Source organism: Periplaneta americana, chromosome 13 (genome assembly GCF_040183065.1).
Source record: "Periplaneta americana isolate PAMFEO1 chromosome 13, P.americana_PAMFEO1_priV1, whole genome shotgun sequence".
NCBI lineage: Eukaryota > Metazoa > Arthropoda > Insecta > Blattodea > Blattidae > Periplaneta > Periplaneta americana.
Genome location: NC_091129.1, coordinates 39,296,629 through 39,303,980, shown reverse-complemented (window position 1 = coordinate 39,303,980; position 7,352 = coordinate 39,296,629). Strand labels below are relative to the sequence as shown.

At 37.8% G+C, this 7,352-nt stretch overlaps 1 long non-coding RNA gene across 1 annotated transcript in view; it reads right to left on the bottom strand.

Moving 5' to 3' along the window:
- Positions 1 to 1,114: 1,114 nt before the first annotated feature.
- Positions 1,115 to 7,352, bottom strand: part of LOC138711552 (uncharacterized) — a 92,832-nt gene continuing 86,594 nt past the window's right edge. The window contains exon 5 of the long non-coding RNA XR_011335376.1: positions 1,115 to 1,160. This is a non-coding gene — a long non-coding RNA (uncharacterized lncRNA). The remainder of the gene's footprint in view (positions 1,161 to 7,352) is intronic.

The following is a 7,352-nucleotide window of genomic DNA, read 5'->3' as shown; positions in this document are numbered from 1 at the left end:
GTTACCTACTGAAAGATGCACTGGAAGAAATTGTGAACGGGAAAAGAAGTTCGGAGCAGAAGTAATTACCAGATGATACACAATATAAGATATTTGAAACCTATGTGGAGAATAAGAGGAAGGCAGAAAATATGGAAGATTGAATAATGTTAGGTTTTGCAGTGAAAGATCTGCCGTTGGGAAGAACACTGTCAGTGAATTAATACGGGTTTACTGCTACATGCACAGTATTTGCCATCAGTAGACTGTCTTTTTATACTCTACCAAGGCTATCCAATTTCAATTGTTTTCTAGATACGTTAGTATTTTCTTCAGATATCCGTTCTTGTGAACCCTCAGGTTCGTTTTTCATATCTTACGTATTTTATATTCCGCTCTTTGCAATCTAATGTTGATTGGTCAAGTAGAACAGGTATTTGTAACGACTCCGACGAGTAGGCTACCCTTCTCACCTCCTCTTTTTCTCACTTGAATAGGGAGATACAACCAATCATCAAAAAGTTGTGAATTCCTTTAAATTTAAGGAGTGAAAAGCCGTGAATTTACAACTTTTCTTTACCAGCCACCATTGTTTCTTCCCTCTAGATCCAAAGCCATTTGCTGAAGCCTCGCACAAATCCGGCCGCGCAATTCGGTCCGAGACGACGCCGCGAGGCCTCTCTGCCAACCTGTGCAGATCGCAGCCATAGAAACCACTCACTGTCCCTCATGTAGTCCGGATTTGTGCGAGGCGGGCTTCGCATCTCGCACGTCGCATGCGTCGGTTCAGAAAAACCAAGGCTTTAAGCGAACGACAATGTTTAGCAACTTTCCATTCTCGTATCCACAACTGTAAGGCTCATGAGGAAGCCAATAAATTTGAACATATTTTACAGTAATGCTTTTTCCGTCTGAAACAAAGACTGTAGTATCAATATTATAAATATTCAACATTCACTACTTCAAGACTTCCGATTTGCCCTACGACACCCGGTACAATTAAAAACTGATATCAGCATCTCTGTTCTGAAGCTAAATCTATTTTCTATTTTTTTTTTCAATTAATAATTTGCATATGGAAATACAGTGATACAACTATTAAAGATTTATATATTGTAAATTAAGGAGTTACTTACGATCGCGTCGATGACAGCAGCTAGAAGCTGCGTTTCAAGGATCTTCTGTAAAAAGAAAAAAAAATCGGTAATAATTATGCAGAAATCATAATATATCTGTAGATCAGTAGCAGTTACTGATTTAAAACCAATCGTAATAAAAACAAAGAAAATAATCTAGCTATTTTCAACAATGACACTGTCTCTACTGGACTAACTCTAACAATCCACTGATTTCATTAATCTTTATAGAGTAGGCCTGCACTGAGCTCTACTGCCATGGTTAGTATAATCGACCGATATTTACGATAATTATTGAATGCTAATACATTCGATATCATTCTGTCCAATTTCATTGGCCAAAATGGTAACCCATCACTGAAGTGGTGCATATCTGACTGGAATTATATTAATAATTTCAAATCTCCACCATGTTCAAGGGAGAAAAATCCTGATAAAGACAATCTTGATATTATAATTAGCCTGTACACTTGTATAGGCTATAGGGGGAGAAGATGTCACTCCAATCACCTGGAAAAAGTGCTCGGCATGCCAAAATCAATTAAAGTGAGCTAATCTCGTTATAATTATAGCAGTGACGTCAACCGGCACGCATATAAGCCGCGGCCATATTTACTCTTTGCTCGGCACAGAAGCGTAAGCAGCAATGCTGGAAGAAAGGTAACTAAAGGCGATTTCATACATGTTGTTGTGGTTTATTGAATACCGGAGACAAGGATTAATAAACGTTATTGTCATTAGTGAAATGACTCATTAGAGATAGCACTTTATTATTTAATATGTTATTTCAATAGGAATAACATCAGCAATTTTCTACTGCAATTCTCATACCAACACTTCGACTGCCACGTTAACAGATTGTTGTAGTGCATTTGCTATAACAGACAACTTTCTTAACAATAAATATCTTCTAGTCCTAAAATACAATGATAAGACTTTTTCAAAAATATTATAACAAGTTTGGAACGTAAGAGTTGAAGTGTTAATGAATGAAGTGTTAATGAATGAAGTGTTAATGAATAAAGACTTAAAATCCTTTAGTGTCAACTCTTTTTCTACCAACGTTTCACATTTTCCTGCATTTAGAATTATACCAAACACGAATTTACAAGGGTATACAAGTGACATTTCCTTGTACGACTTGAGAGTCACTAATGTGCTAATAAAATTTATAGATTAATCCCTGTTATCAGTTATTAGAGATGGAAAACAGTTTTCACAAATAGCTTACTACGTAACTTAGTTTGTTTTATTTTGATCCCAACAAACAGTAAGGAGCTTGTTGTTCACTCGAGTCAATATTTCTATCTTCAGTTAAATTACAATCTAGCCTCAATTTCCTTTTGCTCACATTCATCTTCACTAGACCTTTCTGTTTCGGGTTTACTTACATCTGTACCTAGAAACTCAACTAATTGTTCAGAATCGCAAAATGGGTAATTTCCATGCTTCGTTTTTTGAGAACAACTGAGAAATCGTAATGCAGTTTTGAATTCTGTTACGTCCGGGATTGGATTTATGGAACGCACAGTAGAAAATAAATTTTCTAACGTATCCTGCGTGCATCTATCTACCATAAGATATTTGAAGTTCGCTTCATTGAGACATCTTTCTTGAAAATCAAGAACTGTTTTTGTTACCAATATTATACCAGTTTGGAATGGTTTCCAACGTCCGCTTTTGTCCATCTTTATGTTTTCAATTACAAAAATTATGTCATTACTTACTTACTGGCTTTTAAGGAACCCGGAGGTTCACTGCCGCCCTCACATAAGCGCGCCATAGGTCCCTATCCTGAGCAAGATTAATCCATTTTCTATCATCATATTCCACCTCCCTCAAATTCATTTTAATATTACCTTCCCATCTACGTCTCGGCCTTCCCAAAGGTCTTTTTCCCTCCGGCTTCCCAACTAACACTCTGTATGCATTTCTGGATTCGCCCATACGTGCTACATGCCCTGCCCATCTCAAACATCTAATTTAATGTTCCTAATTATGTCAGGTGAAGAATACAATGCGTGCAGTTCTGTGTTGTGTAACTTTCTCTATTCTCCTGTAATTTCATCCCTCTTAGCCCCAAATATTTTCCTAATTACCTTATTCTCAAATACCTTTAATCTCTCTAAAGTGAGAGTCCAAGTTTCACAACCATACAGAACAACCGGTAATATAACTGTTATAAATTCTAACTTTCAGATTTTTTATTGTAGACTAGATGACAAAATCTTCTCAGCCGAATAATAACAGGCATTTCCCATATTTATTCTGTGTTTAATTTCCTCTCGAGTGTCATTTATATTTGTTACTGATGCTGCAAGATATATGAATTTTTCCACCTCTTCAAAGGATAAATTTCCAATTTTTATATTTCCATTTCGTATAATATTCTGGTCACGAGACAATCATATACTTTATCTTTTCGGGATTTACTTCCAAACCTATTGCTTTACTTGCTTTCAGTAAAATTCCCGCGTTTTTCCTAATAGCTTGTGGATTTTCTCCTAACATATTCACGTCATCCGCATAGACAAGCAGCTGATATAACCCGTTTAATTACAAACCCTCTCTGTTATCCTGGACTTTCCTAATGGAATATTGTAGAGCGAAGTTAAAAAGTAAAGGTGATGTGCATCTCCTTGCTTTAGCCCGCAGTGAAAATATTATGTCGTTGAGAAAATTAATCATAGACGTATATTCCTCCTCTTGTTTCTGACCAAATGCTAATTTTGTATAACGCCAATTGATTACACATTGACCGCACAACAACACGGCATTCTTCAAAATAAGAATGGAATAGCACACTAGAAACCTGTGTTCCTACGCACGTCTTGCATTATACTAAGTCTCCGGAAGGGTAAATATGGCCGCCGCGTCGTCATTTGCCGGATCAAAAGAATGCGGTACTCTCCAGTATACATTGTTCTGCGCAACAGAAGTCGGCGTAGTGTAAATAAGGGCTACAATGTGGTTATGGGGCAAAGGCTAATTGGCATTCCCGGTCTCTGATCGGGTCAAAAACTCTGATATAACTGATATTTAACCCTTGAGGCGAATTTCGGTGAAGTCCGGAGGGCCTAATTAGTCAAATTCACTCTCCTCACCTTCACGCTGGGGCCCCTGGGTTCTTTTAAGATGCGAAAGAGAGAGTGGTGTGCGGAAAGCAACGGGAAGCTACCGCATTTATCTTTCCCAAGAAATACTGCAAACATTGCATGATGAGTCTTTCCGGACTTCAACTCTCCCCATTAGAGGGGGATGCTGTGGAAGGACAATAACCCAACAGAGATAGAAAGGGTTGGAACATGGAATGTAAGGACTCTTGTGCAAGCAGTTAAGTTGGAAAACTTGAAGGAAGAAATGAGAAGAAACAAAGTAGATGTGATGGGAATACCAGAAGTGAGGTGGGAAAATAGTGGTGAGTTGGTGAGTGATGAATTTAGGTTGTTTTATTCAAACGGTGAGTGCAAAGGAAGTCATGGTGTTGGTGTATTACTGGGACCTCGTGTAAAAAATAAACTGATATCATTGCGTTATGTAGATGACCGGATGATAATGGTGAGACTACAAGGGAAGAAATGGATTTACTGCTAGTTAAAGTTTACATGCCACGTAGTGGATTACCAGACGAGGAAGTGGAAGAACGCTATGACAAGATAGAAGGGATAGTTGAGAAGGAGAAGGGAGCATGCGTAATCCTAATGGGCGACTGGAACGCAGTAATAGGAGGGGGACAAGATGGAAGAACTGTTCGAAAATATGGATTGGGAAAAAGAAATGATAAAGGAGAATATCTGGTGAAATTCTGTAAAAGAAATGCAACGACTGTTGGAAATACATTAATCCAATAACGTAAATGAAGAAATTACACAGGGACATGCTCAAGGGACGAAAGCAGATATCAAACAGACTATATATTGATACAGGAAATATTCCAAATTTGCTTAAAAATGCGAAGACTTTACCAGGCGCGGATATTAACTCGATCATGTCCTGCTAATAGGCGAAGTAGATATTCGTTTGAAGAAGGTAAGAGGAAGACAAGTGACGAAGAAATTCAACATGCAACACCGGAGAACGAAGAGGACAGAAGAAAATTTGAAGCAGATTTTCAAGAGAAAACTACTACATTAGAATCCACACCTGAGAATAGTAATGAGTACTGGACTCATCTAAAAGCTGCATATAGACAACAGCAGAAGAAACTATAGGATACGCAGAAAGTGTGAGAATTAAGAAATCTTGGGTCACAGGGAAAATGTGGAAGAAGATGGAGGAAAGGGAGAAATGGAAAAACATCTACACAAAAGAAGATAGAAGAAACTACAGGAAGCTTAACAACGAATAAGAAGAGAAACTGATAAAGCAAAAGAAAACTGGATGAAAGATAAATGTGAAGAAATAAAGGATATGTAGAGAAAAGGAAGATATGATTCAATGTAACGCCAAGTAAAAGTTTGGATTTCACAAACAAGAACAGGAATTCCATGTGGTTGATAGAGGACGACATCGGAAATTAAATAACAGACAAACCAGGAATACTAAACAGATGGACGAAATATGTAGAAGAGTTATATGAGACAGGGAATGGTCCATATGACTTAGCTATAGAGGACGAAGATTTCTTATTTTAAGGGAAGAGCTAAACTAGCGCTAAAGAAAATTAAGGATGGAAAAGTAACAGGAGATGATGGAATCCACCTTCAATTAGTGAAATGCTTGGGTGAAGATAAAAAGGAAATGCTATTATTATGCAACGAAATATATGAAAACGGTCAATGATCTGAAGATTTTATGGAGACAATGTTGCTTCCAATCCAGAAGAAAAATAATTCCAAGAAATGTAATGAGTTCAGGACTATTAGCCTGATATCGCAATCGGCGAAGATTCTGATAAGAATACTGAATCGACGTTTATATTCTAAGATGGAAGAACAGTTGGAAGAAGAGCAGTTTGGCTTCAGGAAGGGAAAAATACGAGAGATGCAATTGGACTGCTAGGAACAATCGGCGAAAGATACCTGGAGAAGAATAAAGAAGTGTACATAGCATTTGTGGACTTAGAAAAGGCTTTTGACAGAGTGGATTGGAATAAGCTGTTCGGAATCCTAAAGAAAATTGGTGTGGATTGAAAGAGAGAAGACTGTTCAGTAATATTTATATGAAACGAGTGAAAGTCAGAATGGGATAAGAAATGTCAGAAGGAAGTGAAATTTGGTGAGGAGTACGTCAAGGATGTCCGTTATCTCCTACCCTGTTCAATATCTAGTTGGAGGATTTAGTAAAGAACTGTTTTCAAAACATGGGAGGAGTGATAGTAAGAGGAAGTAGAATAACGTGCATAAGATTTACTGATGATACGGCGTTATTAGCAGAAGAGGAAATGATACTAAAGAATGTGCTACTGGAGCTAAATGACAGCTGTGAGCAGTATGGGATGAAGATAAATGCAAATAAGACGAAGTGCACGGCCATAGGAAGAAAAATACAGAAGATAAAGTTACGAATTCTAAATGAGGCAGTGGAGCAAGTGGACAGCTTCAAATACTTGGGGTGTACTATAAGCAGTAACATGAGCTGCTGCCAGGAAGTCTAAAGGGGGATAGCAATGGCCAAGGAAGCTTTTAATAGAAAAAGGAGCATCTTCTGCAAAAAGAACTAAGGAAGAGACTAGTGAAGTGCATTGTATGGAGTGGCACTGTATGGGGCAGAAACATGGACATTAAGACGAAGTGAATAGAAGCGAATAGATGCATTTGAAATCTGGATAAGGAGAAGAATGGGACGTGTGTAGTGGACAGACAGAGTAAGAAATGAACCTGTGTTGGAAAGAGTGGATGAAGAAAGAATTATGCTGAAACTGATCAGGAAGAGAAAATGAATTGGTTGGGTCACTGGCTGAGAAGAAACTCCCTACTGAATGGGCTCTGGAAGGAATGGTGAACGGGCGAAGAAGATATCAGATGATAGACGGCATTAAGATATATGGATCATATGAGGAAACAAAGAGGAGAACAGAAAATAGGAGAGACTGGAGAAAGCTGGGTTTGCAGTGAAAGACCTGCCCTTGGGCAGAACACTAAATGAATGAATGAATGAATGAATGAATGAATGAATGAATGAATGAATGAATGAATGAATGAATGAATGAATGAATGTAGCAACTTACTTCATTCCTTTTTCATATAAAGCAAAATTAACACAAGCTGTCAGACAATGTGAACAATAAGTTGCAAA